We start from the raw sequence: 14,976 nt of genomic DNA, 5'->3' as shown, positions 1-14,976 counted from the left end.
ATCTTAAAGTGGACTTCCAAACCGCTTGCAATGTTTTTTAAGAATGAGTCGCAACGTTGTCGATGGTTTTGAAAATTGAACCATTACAAAGAAGTATAATTAACCATTTTTGCGTTTATTTTATGGTTTATCCTTTTTGTTTTGCCCCTGTTTTTCAGGTTAGGGCCAACCCTCTTTTTCTGACCTTCCCCCTTCCTGGTCTCTGCTTGAAACAGCAGTGCAGCTACCTCGGCGACATGGGGAAATGGTTTCCCTCGCTGCTGTACTGTCGCTTTTCTAATGTATTATTTTTCGTACTTCTAGATCTGTAGAAATAAAATCTGTTTCGACAGATGGGATAAGCTGTCCTGGAGCAGTGACTGAGCTTAACAATGCAATAGGAGCGAAAAGTAGTTTAACTATATGCTATATATTGCTTTATAAGGCATCTCTAGACCTGTGACCATACCTCCTGATAATTTGCCGCCAGCATGTATTTGGACGTTAATTCTATTCTGATGGGAACAACAGTAAATGTTTACTAGGGATGGGCAATAATTGCTGGCCTGGCTAGCGACACACACATCCCAAATAATTAAATAAGGACAGGACTGTGTTTAATCTTAATCCTTTGTAATTGGTTGATTTTTTAAAAAAGTTATAGATCTGTATGGTGATATTAAGGTGAGACCGTTGCTACATATTTTGCAACATTCATGCTGCACACTAGATGTGACTTATTTGTCCAGTCGTTTGTTGATGTACAGTTGGTTCACAACATGTGTTTGGATTGTTGCATCTTGACTATATGCAATCTCAGAGCTAACCACATCACCATTGTAAACTGTAGTATGTGCAGAGAAAAATATTCTCTTGTACTAGACTTTTTTGTAATGTTCAACAAGCCTTACATGGTGAAGTCAAGGGTTTGGGTTGGGGATGTTGGAGATGAAATACTGCAGTGTGTACTGTATTACTGGACCTATTTAAATGTGTAAATATATGGGGATGTCTTCATTCCTGAATGCTGATGCGAAAGAACAAAAAAGTTAAAAGTTACAGTTGCTTCCAAAGGAAGAGAATGTCTCCAAAACCCAAAGAGTGAGGAATATCGATGGATTTGTATTTTTGAAGAATGTAAATGTGGAAAAAATGCTGTTTGCTGAATTGCTTGTTTTTGTATAAAAGTAAAATGAAATGAAATGAAAATCGCTTATTGTTACAAGTCAGCTTCAAATGAAGTTACTGTGAAAAGCCCCTAGTCGCCACATTCCGGCGCCTGTTCGGGGAGGCTGGTACGGGAATTGAACCGTGCTGCTGGCCTGCCTTGGTCTGCTTTAAAAGCCAGCGATTTAGCCCTGTGCTAAACCAGCCAATATTGTACTTTGGTTTGGAATATCTGCTAATGTGGAAGATTAACCTTTTTGAAACTGAGCAATATGATGCATAAGAGCCTGATTAATAAATACTGACTTATTATGAGCAAGATGTGTTATTGTAGAATAGATTATTCATTCTCTCTTCTCTTTCCTCCCTCTCTCCGGCGACCACTCCAAAACAACGGTCAGCTTTTTTTTTTAGAATTAGCCAAATAAACAGTGTTGGTAGTTGGGTGGATTACTGGTTGAGTGGTTAAATGTCAGTTTTCCTTAACATCAGCTACCACCAGGGACAAATAAAAGGTATCCTCAAAGCATACCAGCAAATGTAAGGTAATGCACCAGCTGAATGTCATTCAGAGAAAAGACTGAGCAATTTTCACACCAGCCAGCAGAGACGATGATAGTTTTTCTGAGGTGTAGTCACAGCAATGCAGGAAAATATGACGCCCAGTTTACACCCAGCAACATCCCACAAATGGCATAGTAATAGCACAGATTGTTCACTTGGTCAACTTAAATGTCCATCACCAAAGATCACTCAGTTGTGCCATTACCCTCAAATCTGGGCTTTTGGATGAGAATGCCAATGTGAGGGAAAAGGCTACCTGACTCCCATCCTGACCAATCCACTTGTTGTAGATGCATGGCTCTAGCAGTACCATGATCACAGTGCTTTTGATTGATTGCTAATGCTGGTAAGAGTGAGAGACAACTTTACCTTCAGTGATCATGCGGTAAATGTGCCATAGACTCAATGCGGTTATCCTAACAGTTGGAGAAATAAACTAGACAAAAAACCCACATTACCTTGGATGACAATTGCATAGATTTTATTTTACATCCGAAAATGTTAAGGGATCATAATCTCTTTTGTGTCTGTTATACAGCATATTGAACTACACAAGGTTAAATTATGAAAAATGAACTATTCCGAGTGTGTGCTTCCTTCAAGATATTCCGTGACATTGGGATGTGATTTGATACAGCTTGAACATTGGAAACATGTTATTGTGGTGTAAAATTTGGATTTATCTCCGAGTGCCAGCCAGGACTAGCAGCAAGGGTGCTGAACAAAAGACAGACAATCACAGCCTTATTATGCAGAATACACACATTCTGTACCATCGCCGCAAGGACAATATCTCCTCCAACCTCTGCTTTACACCCCGGCTCCTAATTACTATCGGACATACACGAATGGTATACGCACAATGAAGAGGTCAGGTCTCAGTCAACGGCTCTGACTGAATCAAACTTGGTCCCAATCCCCATACTTTCCTATGACTTACAGAAGGTGATGAAACAGTACTATATGTTAGAGATGACAATTTTTAAAACTAATCAATGATACAGAAGTACTCCAACATGGTGGGAGAAAATGGGACTGGGGGCTGAATGTAGACATACACCTCCATATAAGAATAATCTCTCACCATACGTACCTGTTGCAATGAAGTGGTTTTTTTCCAAATAAATTTAAAGTACCCAAATCTTCTTTCCAATTAAGGGGCAATTTAGCCTGGCCAATCTGCCTATCCTGCACATCTTTTGGGGTTGTGGGGTGAGACCCATGCAGACACGGGGAGAATGTGCAAACTCCACATGGACAGTGACCTGCCGCCGTGAGACAGCAGTGCGCCACCATGCCTCGAATGTTAGCATTAGAATGGGGGCTCGCAGCATGTCATGCATGTAAGAGGAGAGCCCTTAAATGTCAAACTAAAATAATGTTAGAACCATAAAATTCCTACAGTGCAGAAGGAGGCCTTCAGCCCATCGAGTCTGATCAGACCCTCTGAAGAACCGCCCCACCTAGGCCCACTCCACTGCCCAACCCCTGTAACCCCACTTAACCCACACACCTTTGGACTTTGGGAGGAAACACACACAGGATACGCAAATGCCACAAAGACAGACCCCAGGCCGCAATAAACCTTGGTCCCTGGTACTGTGAGGCAACAGTGCTAACCACTATGCCACCCTAATTAAAGGAACAACGGCTGCTTGTATAGGACACAATATTGCTGTAAATAGGTCCCAAGCTTCCATCATGGTGGCCGCACACCACCAGAAAACCAGGAGTTTCAGACAGAAGCATTAAACCTGGGAGAGCCATTGGATGCAAATTAATTGGCTAGCTTAACCCAACGGTTACACACTGAAAAGGGGGGGGGGGGGGGGCTGTGGTGCAAAATTTGGATTTCTCTCAAGAGTGCCAGTCAGGACCAGCGGTTATGGTGCTGAAATGTATACTGACGATCACAGCCTTACATGAGAGCAGTTGCAATTGAGAAATGTTGAGACACACAAACAATATACAAGATAACCTCATCAAATGTGGAAGGCCATTGTCTGATAGTCCCAAAGCACATCAATTCATCCCCACAAACTATTGTGCAGAATACACACATCCTCTACCATCTCTGGAAGGACAATACCAAAGACTCTGCAATGCAATCACTGGAAAGGAACACAATTATCAACCCACTGGAGGCCATTGTGCTGTGGCCTTTGTCTACTTAAGTTGTAACTGATAACGAAAAACTGTGTAAACTGTGCACATTTACACCTCAGTGGAGAAGCATCTGGATGTCCAGCATTTTCTCCCTGCATTTGTAATAAAAATACTTGAACATTTCATCTGGAGTCAGAGTGTTGAAATTTTACAGCAGAGCATTTCTTGCACCTTTCATTGTGGATTCAAATTCAATCTCTGGTTCACCCAGACTCGAGCTCTCCACAGGAGATTCGCTGAGGTCAACGGGTGTCTGGCATTCTGGCTCTTCGGCCAATCCAACACCGTTGTGACCATCTCAATATGGTGCGGATGCTTGGCTTGCTGGCTCAGGTGAGCACCACACAGTGTCAGGTATTTTGTCCTGCAATCTGATCTTCAGAAACTTCCAAAGGCCACTCAAGTGGAAGTGGTTGAGCTTCTTGGCATAACACTGGAACACAGTCCAGATGTGTGTACAGCAGAGGGGCAGGACCATTGCTCATAGTTTGGTAAGCAGACTTTTGTTCCCAAAGATATTTTATTCCAAACATACACAATAACAAAAACAACAATCCAACACACCATAATTTACAATTTGCACAAGTTTTCCACTTTTAATTCCTCTCGCTCCTCCCCTGCACTTTGAAGCCCTCTTCTGACCCCCTTAGAGCGAACTTAATCTTCTCCAGCAATAGAAAATCAGACCGGTCCTCCAGCCAAGCTGCCACACCCGGTGGCACATCTGACCTCCAGTTCAAAAGGATTCTTCGCCAGGTGGTCAGAGCGGCAAACTACGGCATTGGCCCCATTCCCCTCCAGCAGTCCCGACTCCTCCGAGACCCCAAAGATTGCCACCATAGGGTGCGGCTTGACCTCGGACTCCATTGTTCTGGATAACGTCCCAAACACCGCCCCCTCAAAAGCTCCAACTTCTCGCAGCTCCAAAACATGTGAGCATGATTCGCCAGCCCCCCCGCGCACTTCTCACACACACCTGTTACCCCCCGGAAAGAACTTACTCATCCTAGCCCAAGCCATGTGTACCCTGTGCACCACTTTGAACTGAATCAAGCTCATTCTTGCACAGGAGGAGGTTGAGTTCACTCGCCACATCGTCTCACACCACAGTCCCCATGTCACCTCCCTCCCTCCCATTTATGCTTCATCTGCTATCCTTACCATCCATATATGTCCCCAATCTTAACCTCCCGCAAGTCATCAGGAAGCAGCAATCACTCCAATAATGTGTACTCTGGGAGCTGGGAGAATGTCAGCAACTGCTTTTGTGCAAAGTTCCACATCTGCATATACGTAAACTCACTGCCCCTCGGTAACTCAAACCTCTTCCATTGCTTGTCCAGTGTAGCAAACTTTCCCTCAGAGAACATATCCCCAACCCGCTCCAGCCTCACCTCCCTCCACTTCCCATACATCTCATCCATCCCCCCAGGCTTAAATCTATGGTTCCCACAGAGTGGCGTCAACACTGACATTTTACCAAAATTAAAATGCCTCCTCAACTAGTTCCATATCCTAATAGTCGACTGCACCACCTGACTCCCCATATATTTTCATGGGTCTAAAAGCAACGGGGCCTTCACCAAACTAGAACCCCTGCCGAACTCCTCCACCAACCTGATCTACTCCACCCACCCCACCACTCACCTTCTCCACATTCACAGCCCTGTATTAATACATCAGGTTCAGGAGCCTCTGCCTTTGCAGCAGAGCCCTCTTCACCCTCGGTGAACTCCAAAATCAGTGCTTCCACCCTCTGGAAGAAGGCCTTAGGGGGAACGATCTGGAGTGTCTGAAAGACAAACAGTAACCTTGTCATCACATTCACCTTTACCACCAGCGCCCTCCCTGCCAATGTCAAGTGCAAAGTATCCCACCTCTCAAGATCCCCCTTACCCTCTTCCACTTGCACATCGTGGTCCACTCATGAGTTACCTGAATCCCCAAATACCTGAACCGCTCCCTTGCCACCTTAAATGGTAGCGCCCCCAAATTGGCCCCCTGCCCTGCCACATTAACCAGAAACTCCTTGCTCTTCCATACGGCCAACTTATACCAGGAGAAGGCCCCTAATCTCTCCAACAGGCCCATAATTCTGCCCATCGGAAACAAACAACAACAGGTTGTTTGCATACAGTGACACCCAGTGCTCTCTGCGCCCCCCCCAACTCGTAACTCAGGCTGATGCACGAAGGGACATCGCCAAGGGCTCGATCGACAACGCAAATAATAAAACGGCAACATTGGGCTGCACAGGGGAACAAGGCAGGGTTGCACAAAATACCCCAAACTCATCTCATTCGTACGCACGCTAGCCACGGGGTGCGTACAAACGTCAAACCCACGCCACAAACTTCGGCCCAAACCTACCCAGAATTTCAAACAGATACCTCCACTCTACCTGATTAAAAGCCTTCTCCGCATTCATGGATACAATAACCTCAGGTGCCTGCCCCCCCTGACAGAGTCATGATTACATTCAGCAGCCTCCTAATGTTACTGGAGAGCTGCCTACCCGTCACAAAGCCTGAATGATCCTCCAAGATCACCTCTGGCACAAACCCCTCCCAACCCACACGCTAACACCTTCGCCAGTACTTTCACATCCGAATTAAACAAACAAAATGGGCCTATAGGACCCACACTCCAGTGAGTCCTTCCCCTTTTTCAGGATCATTGAGATCAACGCCTGTGATAACATTGCTGGAAACTGACCCTTCTCCATCCCCTCACTGAACATCCCAACAAGTGGGGGGCCAACTCGGTCACAAACTACTTATAAAATTCAGGCGGAAAGCCATCCAGCCCCAGGGCCTTCCCCAGTTGCACCCTACTAATACAATCCATCACGTCCTTTAGCCCCAATGGCTCCTCCAGTGTCTGCCCCTCCGCTCCTCCAGCTCTTGGAACTCTAACCCGTCCAGGAACCATCCCATATCCCAAGTCTCTCCAACCAGCTTGGCCTTATACAACCTCTCATAGAACACCTTGAACACCTCATTTATCTTTACCGGCTCCAACACCAGTTTCCCCTTTTCTACCCTTACCTGCAAAATATCCCTAGACATTGCCTGATGCTGCAACCAACTGGCCAACGTACGACTCGCCTTCTCCCCATAGTCATACTACACCCCCACCACCCTCCGCAGCTGCCCCTCTGCCTTACCAGTCGTCAACCGATCAAACTGCCCCTTCAACTTCTTCCTTTCTGCCAACAACTTCATGAGGGCTGCCGAATATCTTCTGTCTACCTCAACTATCTGGTCTAATATCTGCTGGTGCTCCTCCCTTCTCCTACTACCCTTATGAGCAATAAACAAAATAACCTCACCTGGGACCACCGCCTTCAAAGCCTCCCAAGAAGTGTCTGCCGACGCCTCACCATTCTGATGAAGCTCCACATAGTTCTTAATCACCACTCTCATCTTCTCACAAAGTGCTTTATCTACCAGAAGTCCCGATTCTAACCTCCACCCTGGCATTTGCACCTGTCCTGAACTAAGCCTCACATCCAATCAGTGGATCCAAGATCACAGTTCCCGCAAATTCTGCCCCTATCATCCCCATCAGCGCTGCCCAATTTACCACAAAAAATATCAATCCTAGAATAGACCTGATACACATGGTAAGCAGATTTACTCTTCTTCATTCCCAGACTGATGCTTGAAGTCAGCCGAAGGCTATGCGTACAATGGCAATTCTTGCCTGTGCCTTGCTGTCAATATAGACAGCTTGAGAGAGAGCATGTGGAGATAAGTGAACTTATCCACTCCCGAAACGTTCTGGGAGAGCTCAAATCTGGGATGTGCTCTCATGACAGTGAAAGGAAGCACTGCAAGGGCACACTAAAGGCTTCACTTAGAAGTTAGGATATCGACTGAGAGCCCCAAGAGAAACTCACCCAGGAACACTGCAGCTGGCACGACCACATTTAAAAAAAACACTGCGGCCTCCTTCATCAGCGCATATCTGAGGCAGCGAGAAAACACGAGACAACAAAATCTCACACCTCAATTATCAGCAGAACGTGCCGGGCACAGAACAACCTTATCAGTCACCTACATACCCACCAAAGCCCCCAACACCCCAGATGTGCATCCATTGAGTCAATGATAACCGAGTTGGAAGATACTGGTTCGCCCATAAACATAACACTAAAAGGAACACTACATAAACATAACACCTAAATATTTTCCATGCAGCAGTTCTATTTATTTAGGAGATTATACCAACCACTTAACCTTGGCACACTTGTGCATCACCAGTCAGAAGGCAATTGCTGTGACACTTTTCATTAGTTTCCAAATTTAATTAAATCCCATTGAGATTGTCCAAATTCGAGGCAGGTTGAGATTGAGGTGGCTCAGAGCCAGCCCTGGAATCGTCAACAGGCTTGCTATGTTCTTCGCAATTCTGGCCTCTATTTTCACACGGTTCCTCCGCTCGAGTTGGGGAAGGCTGGAGAAAAGAATATTGGTTCTTTAAAAAGTGCCGAAAAAGAAAGGAATGAAAGACAAAAGTTTGTTATAAGTTTTTAAATAGCTATTGATTTAAACATTGAGAATGTGAAGTGGCTGTCACACTGCCATATGCCCGTTCTAACCACGCCCAGCCTGCTGCCACACCTCTGGCCAAAAGGGGGAAATTCCAGAGACCTGGGAGCATAGCTGTTGGAGGCATCCCCCAAAGGTTGAACCAGTGAGAACCACCCCTGTGCTCAATGCTGGGAAATGGCCCCACTACGCTGGGCAAGTACTTGGGAAATGTTTGTGGGCCTGCCACCCTTGGGGGTCCTGTGAATATGAGGCTGCATTCTCTGCAGTCAGGTCAAAAGATCTGTCTGGGATAGAGTTTGGATTCGCATATCTGGATCTTGTAAGTGTCTAAAATACTAATTTACTGGAACCATTGACCAGAGCGGCTCCAGTCCCCAATCTGCTCCAGCACTGGGGTGCTGGGCTCTAAAAGAGATGTTTTTAAATTGTCAACCCTCTTGAGGTTTGAATTCTTGCTTTAACTTGCTATGGGGCTGTGGGGGGGGGGGGGGGGGGGGGGGGGGGGGGGGGGGGGGTGACTTTTCACCCCAATCCACCACCTTGCGAGGATCAGGAAATGAGATTCTCGCTGGCAAGATCGCGTCTGCCGATTTTCCATGCTCCTCGCCAGTGACGCAACGAGGTTCAGTCACAAAGGGCAAGAACTTCATTTTAATAGATTCACTTATATTTTAATCTTATTACCTAGCCTTGCCACCTGATCACCCCTGACTGAATGTTCAAATCTCGCCGATGTGTTTACAACAGGTTTGCAAATTGACAGTAATCAAATTGAGGGGATTGGGTATTTCCTCCCTCCCCCCCCCCCCCCCCCTCCACCATGATGCAAACGTAAGCATAGACCGCAGGGGAGAAGGACATACGGCAGCACAGTAGCACAAGTGGATAGCACTGTGGCTTCACAGCGCCAGGGTCCCAGGTTCGATTCCCCATTGGGTCACTGTCTGTGCGGAGTCTGCACGTTCTCCCCGTGTCTGCGTGGGTTTCCTCCGGGTACTCCGGTTTCCTCCCACAGTCCAAAGATTTATCATGGCCAATCCACAGGTTAGGTGGATTGGCCATGATAAATTGCCCCTTAGTATCCAAAAAAAGATTAGGAGGGGTTATTGGGTTACGGGGATAGGGTGGAAGTGAGGGCTTAAGTGGGTCGGTGCAGACTCAATAAGCCGAATGGCCTCCTTCTGCACTGTATGTTCTATGGCAGTGCCTTTTGAGAGCCCCGTTGGTGAGGGGGGAAAAAAACAGGGTTTATACTGTTTGTTGAGGTGCACCATGTCTGAGGGGGGGTGGAGGGGGTTATTTTCTGTGCTAATGAGGATGCCCTTTAAAAATCTCTATCAGGCCCCTCCCCAGTGACAGGTTAAACCACGGCCAAACCCCTCCCCAGGGTGGCTCAAAATCTGGACTATAAACTCGGCCGTGCAGCTGAGCGCTACACGCTGGGTTCCAGTCAGTGCCTGACACTCTGAAAAAGTATGGGAAAATTCTGCCCAAGATTTTCCCTTTTTTTTTTTGCGCTGTTCTTTCAGTCCCAAATTACATTCAACATTGAATCTAAGGGGCCACTGAGGTCGGCGGCCCTTATCTCCTTTTTCTTTGCATTCACGAGATTGAACATTTGTTTTGGAGAGATTTTAATCGCCCTGTGATTGCAGAGCTCCAGGTTCTCTTACAGACATTTTCCAATCAGAGTAGAAGTATCAGATGTGGCATCAAGAACACAATGATTGAGATGAATAAATGTTTAATCTGTTACTCCTGGTGCACCAGCCCAAATTAATATAGGCTACTGAATTAAGGCGAATTGTCCATGCATCGATTCTCTCAGTAAGAGAAACAAACCAGTGACAGAAACCATGTTTAATGTGAGAGTGTTACACCTGCAATTTCTTTTGACCCACTGGGTGGCAGCATCATGCCACATCCAATCACTAATCTGAAACACAGGGCGTGATTCTCCGGCCTTGTTATGCTCTCACTCAAGGGTAAGGGGGACGTCAAAAACAAGATCCGCGGCAGGCGTCAAACAGTTTGAGATGCAATCGACCCGCTCCCCGAAGCGAAATCGGGATCACGCAGTAGCATGGTGAGAAACTAATTATCCACACTTAAGCCCCATTTCCGTTAAACTAACAAGAGCGATTCCATATCCAACAGCCTCCTGTCATTCAGCGGCCTCCCCAGCAAGTGCTCACGCTGGTGCCGATTAGTACCTGGCGGTAGGGCTTCTGTGGGGAGGGGAGGTGGTGATTTGCCATATTTGCTCACAGGTAAAGAGCCCGGGGGCACTGGCCTTGCCACCCCAGTGCTCGGTGGGAGGTGGGGAACCCTCTGCAGGTGTGGGCCAAGGCTCGGGGGGGTCAGTCCGCACTGCAGAAGAAAGTGACAGAGGCATCATAATGGTCTTGCGAAAAGGGGTTTAATGTGCTGTACAACCCCCATTCCTGATGGTGCCAACCCCCCCAACCTCACAAACCCCTCTCCCAGTGCCCTCAGTGGTCCTCAACGTGCTTGGCCCTCCTATCTCTACCACTGTGCCTCGGTAATTCCCCAGGATGCATATCAGAGGTGGAGACAGCCAGTTGCCTACTACCTCATCTCATAACCCTTGATGCTCTTGGCGGTTGTCCTCTGGGGGCTTTGGGGCTGGAGGGTCCCAGTGCACCTGTCGGCGGCACAAGCTCAGCCCTGCCACCCTGTCCCATGTGCTGATTGCGGCATGCAACCTCATCATAGGGGTGGAATTCAGGGAGCTGGTGGCCACCATCGCTACTCCATGGGTCGGGTCCGTCTTGGCACCCAGCGCCCCCTCCTCCCGCCCGGTGTCCATAGGGCCCCGGGGTTCACCTTGGGATGGAGGGGCAACTGGTTCAAGCCCCAGCTGCCCCTGCATCATCTGGCTCTGCCAGCCCTGGCAGTTCCCCATAGTCCGCACCATCGTGTAGACGCTCTTGGCGATGCTCCTCAGCGCCTTAGTCATGTCCACCTGTGACAGTCATGTCCACCTGTGACTGGGACAAGCTCCTCATGCCTCAGGCATGCCCATTGGAGAGTGGGACATGACCTGCAGAACCTCATCAATGTCAGCCTGGTGCTGGATGACATCCCTCAGTGAGTCGAACATCCTGCCGAGACCCTCAGCCATGGCCGTCACCGACTGCGTGATGTGTTGGACACCTTCACTCATGATGCCGACGTCATGCTCCAGGCTCTCCACTGCAGTCGCCACCCTAGCAGTGTTGGCCTCAGTGCCACACATTGCCGGAGACATCTCCTGAGTCCCTAGCCTCTGGGACTCCTCCAAACAGTTATGGATCTGCTAGAGACATGGAAATCTCCCTCTGCACGCCCAGGTTGACCCCTATCATCTCCGGGTAACTCTGTTCCACATGCTCAGCATTAGGCTGGGACCCAGCTGGGTCCTGGGATCCAGCAGACCTCTGACCGCTGTCTCACCTGGAGGCTCCTACCTCCACGTGATGTGCATCATCAGTGGTGCGGCACTCACCAGATTGCGCCCCCGAAGCCTGTGCACTAACATGTTCCACCAAGGTGTGTGCATCTGCGCTGGTGGGGGTGCCAGCTAGGCCGCGACTGCGGTGACATCCTCAGAGCTATCCTGCGAGGTGTTCTCCTCGGAGTCAGGAGAGTGCGCTGCCTGGGATGGGCTCGCTCTGTCGGCTGAAGGACCTGCAGGAGAATGGACATGTGGTCAGTGGGAGGGTTCGATCAGTCAGTCAGTAAGGCGATCAGTACTTACATTTGACAGGTCCTTTTGTGGACCCTGGTGGTTCCTCACCTCTGCGGCGCCTGCCAGCCTCCACGTGGCTGCCCGACCTGTCCTTGGCACATCGGTCACCTCCAAGCCCACCCCTTGGTGAGAATTCTTATGTCTGCCAAACCAGCGCAGTCTGGGCCCTCTCCCGACGATTATGGAAGAGCTTTTCTGAAGGAAACACAGAGGGCATTGTTAGCCACACGAGTGGTTCACCTTTCGGGACCCTCGAGGGAAACGGAAAATTCCTCCTGGCCTCCACCCCATCTAGCAGCCTCCCCAGGTCTGCATCCCCGAATCTTGGGGCTGGTCTCCTCGGCAGCATTGTTCTGACCTGGCTGGGGTTAGCTGAGCAAGTGCTGCTCGACTTGGTTAGTGGCAGGCTAGAGAGCGCGGTGCCGGTGAATCAGCTAACCAACCTTCATTTGCGACGAGAAACCGGTGAGGCCTCGTTAAGTGGACCAATTGCTGGGCCGGGCGCCAGGAAACTCGCGGCAATTCCCACCTGCTACCACAGATATTTTTCCGGAGAATCGCTCCCATAGAAAATAGGAGGAGGCCATTCAGCCCTTCGAGCCTGCACCACAATTCATTCAGACCATGGTTTATCATCCAACTCAATAGACTGATCCCGCCTTCCCCCCCCCCCCCCCCCCCCCCCCGCTTTGATCCCCTTCGCCCAAGTGCTATATCTAACTGCTCCTTGAAAGAGTGTTTTGGACTCAATTGCTTTCTGTGGTAACAAATTCCACAGGCCGGCCACTCACTCTGAAGAAATTTATCCTCATCCCAGTTCTAAATAGTCTACCCTGTATCCTCAGACTGTGACCACTGGTTTTGGACTTCTCCCACCATCGGGAACATCTTTCTTGCATCGACCCGGTCTAGTCCCGTTAGAATTTTATAGGTTTCTTTGAGATCACTCCTCATTCCTCTGAACTTCAGCAAATACATTCCTTTTTAAAAAATGTAAAGTGCCTCATTATTTCCCCCCCCCAATTAAGGGGCAATTAAGCTTGGCCAATCCACCAACCCTGCACATTTTTGGGTTGTGGGGATGAAACCCACGGAGACACGGGGAGAATGTGCAAATTCCACATGGACAGTGACCCAGGCCGGGATCAAACCTGGGTCCTTGGCGCCTTAGGCAGCAATGTATTCACTGCGCCACCCTTGTGAATAAAACCCTAACCGACTCAACACCTTTGCATACGCCAGTCCTGCCCAGGAATCATTCTGGTGAACCTTACCTGCACTCCTTCTGGAGCAAGAACATCCTTCCTCAGAGACAAAAACTGCACACAATACTCCCGGGTGTGGTCTCACCAAGGCCCTGTATACTTGCAGCAAGACATCCCTGCTCCTGTATTTGAATTCTCTCGCTATGAAGGCCACCATTTGCCTTCTTTACTGCCCGATGCCCCTGCATGCTTACCTTCGGCAACTCGTGTATGAGGCCACCCAGGTCTCGTTGCACATTCCCGTCTCCTAATTTATAGCCACTCAGATAATAATCTACCTTCCCATGAGCATCAGCTGAAGCACCAGTTTGTGTAAGCCTTTTGTTGGGTTGCTGCATGAGAACCTTCACTGTGTCGTGAACCCTTGGCTTATGCCATCAGTTATACAGCAAGTCTAGTGAGTGCAGAGCTAAATTAGTGATGCATCAATATTCTGTCCAAAGTGTCTATTACCTCCACCGAGCTGATTGGCCAGAGTTAGGGACCTGCACCAAAGAGTCTTTAAAGTCACTATAAACAATAATGACTAGATGACCAAAAGTACAGCGACACCTCCTGATAAAAGCAGGATTAGTTCTCTGGTAAAATACAGTGAGTGGAGGATAGTTCCATGATATAAATCATATGTGTAAAATCAAACCGAGTCACTTACAACAGTTTGGGTTCCAGATCTGATTGATAGTCGAAATTACCAATTATTTCCATTCTGCTCAGTAATATTGGTATCAGCAAATGTAGCACTTTTTCCAAAATGCTCTCCCATAACAATTGAATTGACAGCTGTAATAGCTACGAGGTTCAACAACTACTCGGTAGATGAAAGTTAAACTATATACAAGGGAGGACAAAGAATGACATCCTCCTCCTCGACTCGGTGGCTGTCGAATGGCCAGCGTTCAACTGCCGCTCTGCGAATTTGGACTCACCCCGTCACTCAACGGGTCAACTGCTGCTCCATGAGTTCGGTCATGATACCACATCTCCCTCCCCCTTATATTCATGAACAGGCAAACACTTACAAGAATAGTCCATTAAAAAAAATGGTGGGGTAATTCAAAATTTCAGTCTATCAGGAGACTTGCGAATTCTCGGACAACACCTCAGCTGTCTGTCCGGCTCTGCCTCAGTTGAGACAGCGATATCTTGAAGCAGCAGTTTCAGGAGGTGCAATCTGCAGCAGTCACCATTGGAACAGCACTAGGCTGGTCCTCTGGAGTAACCGGTCCCACTGAACTTGGCACTATTGGAGGAATGCTGGTAGATGCTGCTGGTTCAGGCTGCTCTGCTGTTGTGTCCGTTACTCTCTTCCTTATGTGGTTTTCATGTTTCTTGCTTTTCTTCCTTGGAGGTCGGCCAGATAGGTTTTTGTTATGATCTTCCCGGGGACAACCTTAAAGTACCTTGAAGGACCTTTAACAGAATCGTGGTATCTCTTCTGTGTAACTTGCTTTGCTTCCACCCTCCCCGCTAAATTGGGGAACACTAGATCAAGTCTGATCTGGTGGCACCTCCCCATTAGTAGCTCTGT

The sequence above is a fragment of the Scyliorhinus torazame genome, chromosome 1, assembly GCF_047496885.1.
Source record: "Scyliorhinus torazame isolate Kashiwa2021f chromosome 1, sScyTor2.1, whole genome shotgun sequence".
Lineage (NCBI taxonomy): Eukaryota > Metazoa > Chordata > Chondrichthyes > Carcharhiniformes > Scyliorhinidae > Scyliorhinus > Scyliorhinus torazame.
This window is presented reverse-complemented; position numbering follows the sequence as displayed.